We start from the raw sequence: 8,774 nt of genomic DNA, 5'->3' as shown, positions 1-8,774 counted from the left end.
GAGTTTTACCACCTGTACTGTGATCATCCAGTGAGGAAGGTGGGTGATCAGAGGATCTACTCTCTCCCTTTTTTCCTATGTGTGTGGAAAGTTGGCATTTGCACCTGTGAATCTCTCATTGATTGTGGAGAGTAGGGAGAGTCCAAAATCCACAGCGTATAGAATAAAACCTTGTTTTCCCCCAGTTCAGAATCCTGGTTTCCAACTTTTGGAGTTGGCCCCATAATTAGAAGGTGAACTAACAAAATAAAGCCTTATAACAATAAACAAATGGGTTTGAATAGAAGAATTGGGTGTCTGGGAGCATTTTGATTTTCAGTGCCTGATACTTGAGATTCATTTTGTCAGACACAGGTTTCCACTCTGCCTGATATGCTACTTTCCCATTTCTAGTGTTCTTAAGGCACAGTTGAAGTAATATTAAATTCTTCCCATTCTTCTACTGGTGATAGTTTTATTCTTTCTTGTTATGTATAACAACACAGGAGGATGGAGTGAAAAAAGAAGCAAGATTTCAGTCTTTCCAGCACGATCCTGCATTGTGCCATTTGCATTGCTTTTCAGTGCTTCAGTTTCTCCAGCTACAAAATCACTCTAATTGCGTTTAGCAACCTGACATAATGGTATGAGCTTGTTTCATAAAAGAAGTACATGAGTGTTAATTGCAGATTATTATAAAACTTCTGCTGATAAGTGGAGGGGAGATCATGAAGAGCATGCTAGATAGGATGGGACAGACATCTTTTTGAGATTACTTTCCAGTTGTTTATACTACTGGGTTATACCAGAAGGAAGTCTATCCATTTGGATTTTTTTTTATTTTAAAAGGAAAAAAAAATCAGTTGCTGAGTTCACCGTGTGGCATTGTCTTGCGCCCCTGTCTAGTGGGAAGCTCCTGTAACCAGCACTGTGCAGATGATGGTGGAGCAGGGGTGAAATGTGTTTCAGGGCAGCCCTGGTACTTGCTGGAATGGAGACTAGGACCCTCTTCAGCCCATGTTTTGCTGTTGCAATTCAGTAGAAGCACCTTCTGGGGTCTTTGGGCTTGGGTAACTTTGTAATTGCAGTGGCTGAGCCATCTCTAGGGAGGATGACCATAAGAATCACTGAGGAGAAGTGAGTGCTAAGCTGATGGGTTGGCCCTCCATGGAAATGCATCTTTTTTTTTTGAAAGAGATGGGCTCGTCAGTGCTGGTGTATTAAGAGTAGAATATTGCAGAAGTGAGAGTGCAAAACAGAGGGAACACGCAAGAACATTTTAAAAGTCTAATTGTCCAAGCAAAAAATGCTTAAGGTGTAAAAGACAGGACTCATAAGTATTTGTGGCATTACTTTTAATTGCTTTTGTAAGAAACATTTTTAACTTGCTGGCAAACATTTGGAAAACTCAGTCCAGGGGGAAAAGAGATTTCTGTGTGTGGCTATTTTTATTGATATTGCATAATGCACAACACCATTTGTTCCCTGAATAGAACTTTGTAATTAAAACAAATTAGAAAGTAGCTGAAAGATTTTTATGGGGAAATAGTATATATATGGATTGGTTGGCTTTCTGAACATGAGATTTCTTATTTTTTTTGTAGTTTCTTTATAATAGCTGAATTTCCCTTTAGGGGTTTACAGTGCAGGGTATACAATTATTTATGGGATATTGGAGTATGATAAATAGAGCATTCTGGCATTAAAAAAAACACCCAAAGGAATCTCAAGATTTATATTGCATCTGTCTGCCTTGCATTAACCCTGACCTTGATTATGAAACTCAGAATAATTAGAAATACAAAAGAAGTTATACTGGTTATGTATAGGTATATTAACATAAGTGTGTTTAATCTGATATCCAGAGATTACATGTCTCATTCTATTTTTTTCACAGTTACCCTTTATGCAGACATTGTAAATCTTCGATTTCTACTTCATAAACCCTGTACTAGAACACAGACACATAGAGTAGGAATGTATCACCAGGGTCAGTGAGTACAGTCCTCTACGTTTCTAACAGACTTTTAGCCTAAAAAAGGTCTGTGGAGCAGCCCTGCCTCAAGCCAGTGCACTTTACAACAGCCTACAGAAACTCCAGATGCGGGAGCGGGGGGCAAAAGCTGTAACCCTCATGAGCTCCCAGTACCTGAGTGTTCTGCTTTTCCAGAGAAATATGAACGATACCACCCCTGGTAACAATTCCTTCCTTGTAATTTAAAGCAAGTCTGACCACTTGAATATTTTTTACAAGAACCATTAAAAGTGTTGAAATTTCTTTCTATAAACACCCTTTAAAATCTTTTGAAAATGTTTTTAATGAGGTCATTCTGCTCCCTTGTCAACGTTCTCAGGATGGGCTGTCTGCAGTGCTCTCCCTACACCCTTCCTACATCTTTATAGGTTAGAGAACCTTTGAGCTGGCCTTTTCCACACTTCTTAGATCTAGCTTAGCCAGTCTGATCCACTCTGTGTGAGCTTTACATTTCGTTTGTTCTGCACATTCCCAGCTGTTGCATCTGTATCTCAAATATTTTTCTGCAGAGCTCCCATGGCCTCTTTCCTTCCTTGTCTTTGCTGTGTAATAGACAGTTGGCTCTGTGCTCTGCTGGCCAGAGACATTGGCACCTGTGGCTGTGGTGAAGGAGGGGAGCTGTGGGGCTTCATTCCAGCAGCTGTGGGTGGATATTCCAGCCTGAGATCACAGGGGAAGGTGCACTCTTTGCTGCTGCTTAATGCTTTGCCCTCCCCAGCCTCGTGACACCATACACAGATTGCAGATGTATTCCAGATGTGTACCCAGGGCATAGGGGAAGTCTTGCATGCCAGTAACAAAACAGGTCTAAGTGTCTGCAGAGCCCCACAAATGAGCACATTTGAGGTGGCTATGATTTTGGATCCTTACCCTTCCACTGCTGAGAGAGGTACATGCCTTTAAGGTTTATCTTTGCTTTGCAGGCACAAAAAGCATGTCACAGGACTGCCTTTTGCAACCAGTTTTTACACTAATAACTGTTTTTTATTGTACTGTCACCTTGGCTTGATTTTTTTTTTTTTTTTTTTGGGGGAGAGACAGTACCTGGTGTTTGGACACAAAGGTTATTTTTAAAAGTTGACAGTTTTTCAGTGAGCTTGTGAGTGTGTGAATGTGATGCATGCACATATTCTTTCTGTGCTTAACCAGAGGACATGGCATTGGAGAGGGACAGAAACATTTTTCTTTCTTTGGAAGACAAAATGTGATAGAAAGGTCAGCAGTGGAAACATATATTCCCTTCATTAGACTTGCTTCATATTGTCTGCACAGCCACTTCTGGAGCCACTATTAATTGGTAGATATTGTTCTGTACATTTTAATATCAGGGTGAATGTTTTGCTATGTGGAACTTTTAGAAATCATAAAATCTAATGATGCTAAAAAAAAAATGCCTCAACTGCCAACAGCCTCATTATACACCAAGCCAACTGAATGAACAAATATGTGAATAGAATAAAGAGGCAGGATTAATGCCTAGAAATGCACTGGCATTCAGAACAAAGCAAAATACAATTCAAACACTGAAGATTGCTGAAGCTCTTGGAACTTATTTCAAAAATGCAAAGCCAAGAAAATGTATAGTTAAATGCTAAAAAGCAGGCTAAAACCACCAGATATTTCTGAAAAACAGCACTCCACTCCCACGCTAACATAAAACACTAAATTTGTTAATCTGAGAATTTTCTTTGAATGCATAGAGCTCATAGTGTGTGGGAGGCAATGTTTCCTGCTGAAGTTCTGCACCTATTCTGAGTGTGCTATTGCATTAATTTCTTCAAATTTATGGTTTTCCACTGCAACTCATTCCATAATATCCAGAGGCCCATGTACTTCCACAGATTAGACAAGATCTGAGTAGCACCAGAATTTTAAGCTGAGTAACAACATGAGAAGAATTTCAAGCCAAAATCATGGCTAGTGTTAAATGATTGAAGTATGTCCATTGGGTAGAATTTGTAACAAGACAATACAGGTGTTATCTATATGGTTTTCAGGACCTGCCTCCTCTTTGGTGTCTCATTAGCTGCAGGGACAAAACACTGTTGCTTCAGAGAGCAGGACCCAGGCTTAGGGAATCCCTCTCCTTGTGCACAGCTTCAATATCTGGATCACAGGCATTAGTGGGCTGCTACAGCCTGTAGGCCATGAGTCTTAGCCTTATCTGTGTTAAAAAATAGCACTGCTTTAAAGTGACTAGTTATTTGAGGACACTTCTATACATAGAAATACAACCTATTATCTTGGCCTGTTCTCTGTCCCATACTTTGCTGGGTCCCTCTGAGGGATGTCTTCACATGCTGAAACAGGGCTGGTCCTTAGCAATGCTGCTGACATCTGTGGCTTTTATTCACTGTTGCTATACTGAATTATCATGAAAAATCAAGCTAAAGACACGTAGAAGCATGAATTTTAAATAAAGCTCAATTTATTTTCCAATGTTCTCCTTTTTCCTAATCTTTCCTGGGCTTTCATTTATTTATTTATTTATTTCCCCAAGTCCAGCTCTGGGAGTCCCAACTCTCATCAGGAGAAATGGGGCAGAGAGACTTAAGAGTGATGGGAGGGAAGACTGGAACTGGTTTCGTTATTGATTAGATATGGTTCAGATAAGAAGTGATTCCTCAGTATGGATTACATGTGTCTGGGAGGAAGTTAGCAACATCCACAAAATAAAGAATTAAGAAGACTGTATGTCATCCTTGTTTAGAAGAGTTTGGGTGGCTGACTACACAATCTGGGGTTTTTGTTTACACAAGTGAATGGAACGTTGTTCTATGTCTATTAGATCATGCACAGAGTTTTTAAGGTGCTACAAACAAAAAGAAAACAGCAACATCTTGGTGTTTTCTAATTTTTATTTTTGTAAGCCTTGTTTCAGGGCAGAACCTGATATAGCGTCTCCTGTTACTTAAATATACAGCATCATCTCTCATGGGGATGACTAATCACAGGATACTTGACCAGGGTTCAGGTTCAGTGTTTTGGTCCTTACAAAGTCTTTCTGGCATACTCCAATAAATGCGAAAGCTCAACAATTCCTGAGAGGGAGGTGTTTCTCAGACTCCATAAGGAATTTGTCTTATTAAAGCGGGATTTATTTACTGCTACCCTTGTGACTTCTGTTGTGAGTTCAGATGAGTTACTCAGCCTCTTCACACTTCACTTTCCATATATAAAATCAGCATGGCTAACTTTGTATGCTAGAAGTTTGTCAAGTGAATACCAGTGATGCTGTTGGGAATCTTGTGGTATTAACTGAGCTCCAAAATCTGATGCTAAATGTTTTTTCTTCACTTTTGGCCTAACTTGTATTTTTAAACTATGAGATCTTCTAGGATTCTCAGAAATGTTTAATGACCTACATAGAACAAGACACACTAATGTATTGCAGGGAAAGCGGAGGAAGATTTGAATGTTTTTCTCTCCGTGTTTGTTTATAATGTGATCTGTCTATTAAATTTTCCCATGCACACACCAAAAATCTGACATGCACGCATCTAAAACTCTGCTCTCTGAGTTCTGCCACTTTGCTGTTGCAGACAGTCAGTTTTCTGACTGACTCCTGGCACAGCAGGAGAAAGGTTTCTCCTCCATGGAGAGGAGCTGTGGAACCAACCAGTGTCTTGTGTAAGGGAAGAGTCTGTTCCTGTAAGCCCCTAAGGGCATCTGCTCTCTCTGGTGATCCCCTCTCATCCCTCCCTGTCTTTTATCTCCTCTCAAGGGAGAGCTTCTTTCACAAGCCATTTGTTCACAGAAAGTACCTCAGCTGCCAGCCCTTAATGCTCACACCAAGAGGAGATTTGTTGGTGTGAAATACATGCAAAATGCAGCAGGCATTATAAAATATTGAACAAATCTGCATGAGAGACAGGCACAGAGAATTTCCCTCTATTTCTCAATTCCTTACTTCTTTCTCCTTGCTTCTGGCTCATCTTGTTTCATGGTAACACAAAGTTATTTTATTGCATTATTTACATTTTCAGATCTTTGGAGGAATTACTATCGATGCCTGGATTTAATTAGCATAGGACTTGGTAACAGCTTAATAAAAACTAAATTACAAGCTACTCATTCTTTCTGGAGATATATTAAGATTTATTAGCAATGTCTCTAAAATTAATTAGTTTAAAACTGATACTTTTCAGAATTAAACTGGAAACTTTGTTTTGTTTATTTTTAGGGTATAATTTTGTTGAGTAGGTTTTGTACTTGAATTACACTGTCTTATTCAGAAACATATTTTCATTACATACCGTTATACATTTATTGATAAGAATACTCTCAAAGAAATCCCATGTTCTTTCCTGGAATCAAATGAATGTCTGTGAAAGATGAATTATATTTCCAGAATGGTTGCAAACAAGAAAGTAAAAGGGAGCTCAAATTGATTTTTATAATCAAATTTCATTAAAAATATGGAATGATGATAACTCATTCTGTGCTATAGTGAAATTAATTTCTGCTGTAACAGTGGGAATCACAATAATCTTGTTTTGTTGGGAATATCCCAAAGGTTGAATTTGTTCTTAGGTAAATACCATAAGTCTTTTGAATTATGAAGGCCTTTACCTAGATTTGCTATGGCCAGTGCTACTTTATTATACCTTTTTGAGTTCTACCTTGTATTCCACAGTAGCCAGCACCCCTTTTGTCTCTGTAATATCAGCTGTTAAGGCTAGTCTTTGATGGATATTTGCACAAAACGTTCCTCAAACATTTATCTTGCCTTTCCCATCCATTCCTTCCATTTAGGTTTTAAAACTAGAGATGTTGAATTAGTGACATCCAGCTATTTCATCTTCCTCCCTATCATCTCTTTCTCCTACTTTTTTGCTAGCAGAAGCAAACAACCAAATGGTTTCCTTTTTGTTTATTCTTTCTTTTTTTCCCTTCTCAGTGGAGTTTCAAGACTTCAACCTCTGAAATGCCATGCTGTCAAAAAGGAGTATAGAAAAGTGATAAAGCAATGAAAGTAAATCTGATCGTTGCTTAATCTATTGCATTCAATTGCAAATAGTACAAGAAAAATGCGAGAAGGGGCTAGAAGCTGCAGACCATGAAATTCTGTTGAAGCATATTTTGTTAGTTTCTGATGGCAAGCTGGGCAGGGAGTTTGTCTTTTAAGGTTATGACTGAGGAATTCTTAACACAAATACTTATTCCCACTGACCTGCCCCTTCCCTCTCGTTATAAATTAGGACTCAATATTATGTTTTAGCCTTTCTAGAGGTTCAGTAAAACAGAGAATAGAACCCCAAAGGCTTCATTTCTACTCTCAGTTGTTATATAGGAATTGCTGATGTGTGTGAAATGCTAGCTCTTCTATCAAGCTAGGAAATCTCCTGGGCAGGGGAGAGCATATATTAAGTTTTAACCCATGGGGAGCATGGGTAATGGACTACGACAGTGATTCACCATTAGAAGCAACCACTTACCCATATCTACTACCACAGATAGCAAAAATATGAATAGCAATGCAATCAGGTTTCTGCATACTCTGTCTTCCTGGCATTATTCATTAAATACAGTATATTTTCTCTGAATTAGTCAATTACTGCTGTTAACAAATGGTTTACTAGCACATTAACCTGCATTAATAGAAAGTCGTGTCTGTTAACTACTGGAGATAACCAATTCCTCAAGCTCTATAGTGATTTCATTTATCAGTCTATGCAATGACATGTATAATCTTTTTTGAATGAAAGAATGGGGAGGATTTTCATAGACCTGATTGTGAGAAGTGTCAGTCAGTATGTGCTCTGTAGGAGCCCATATGCAAGAACAGAGAAAAAAGTTACTGTATGAGAGGAGAAGTGAAGTCTGTGCTTTCCATTGCCCTAACCATCACCTAGCCATAAGTATGCCTAGTAGGGAAAGCCAAGGCATACACTTCAAGATGCAATGAGAAGAGAGACTGTGAATATGACATAGGTTGTGCAAATTAATACTCAAAGCCAGCTAGAGCCACACAGTTGCTTTTGTGGAGGTGCTAAGCAATATGTATATAACCTCTTTCTCAGCGCTCCAGAAAGAAACTTCAAACCCATTCCCACCTAGTTAGTGAAGTGAGATACAGTAATAGGAGGAGGAGATGATCTGTAGGCCTCATTTGAATAATATTTCCCCACTCTCCAAAGGATTTTTTTGAGTCTGTCACAGAGTCAAGTGATTATGCAGATAGTTTAGAAAATATTCTCATGAATATAAAGTCACTGCCTAAATGAAGTTGCTGAGCGGACCTTGTGAAGCCAAGGGCAGTAGTCTGGGATGGAGGACATCAGACTGTTGCAAATTTGCAACAAATTGTACTATGCAATTTGAATTGCTCAAGTGCTGTGGCAAGGTTTTGGTCTACTGGCTATGCTGGGTGAGGGGAAGGACTCCTTACATTTTACATTCACATTGCCCATTTCTACACTTCTGACAGAGAATAGATTTTAGGCTGGGAATTTTAAGAGTGCCCAAGTGACTTTAGATAACAAGCTCAAAATCTGGCCTCCTGAATCATTCATATGTCTTTCAAACTCCCAGAGGTAACCCCATTCTGTAAGTTTCCATAAGTAATGGTGTTTTCTTTAGTATTTCCTGAGTGAAGTATTTCGCATCTGCTTCTTCTTGTTGGTTTGGATGGTACTTAGCAACTAACTATTCCTCGCTAGCCTAGACCAATTGCCTTGTTAAACTTAATCTCAATGAAATAAAAATGCCACCTCATTAATTACTAAGCCTGACCCTCCTGCTAATTACCATACTTAGC

Source organism: Anas acuta, chromosome 5 (genome assembly GCF_963932015.1).
Source record: "Anas acuta chromosome 5, bAnaAcu1.1, whole genome shotgun sequence".
In the NCBI taxonomy this organism is placed as follows: domain Eukaryota; kingdom Metazoa; phylum Chordata; class Aves; order Anseriformes; family Anatidae; genus Anas; species Anas acuta.
This window is presented reverse-complemented; position numbering follows the sequence as displayed.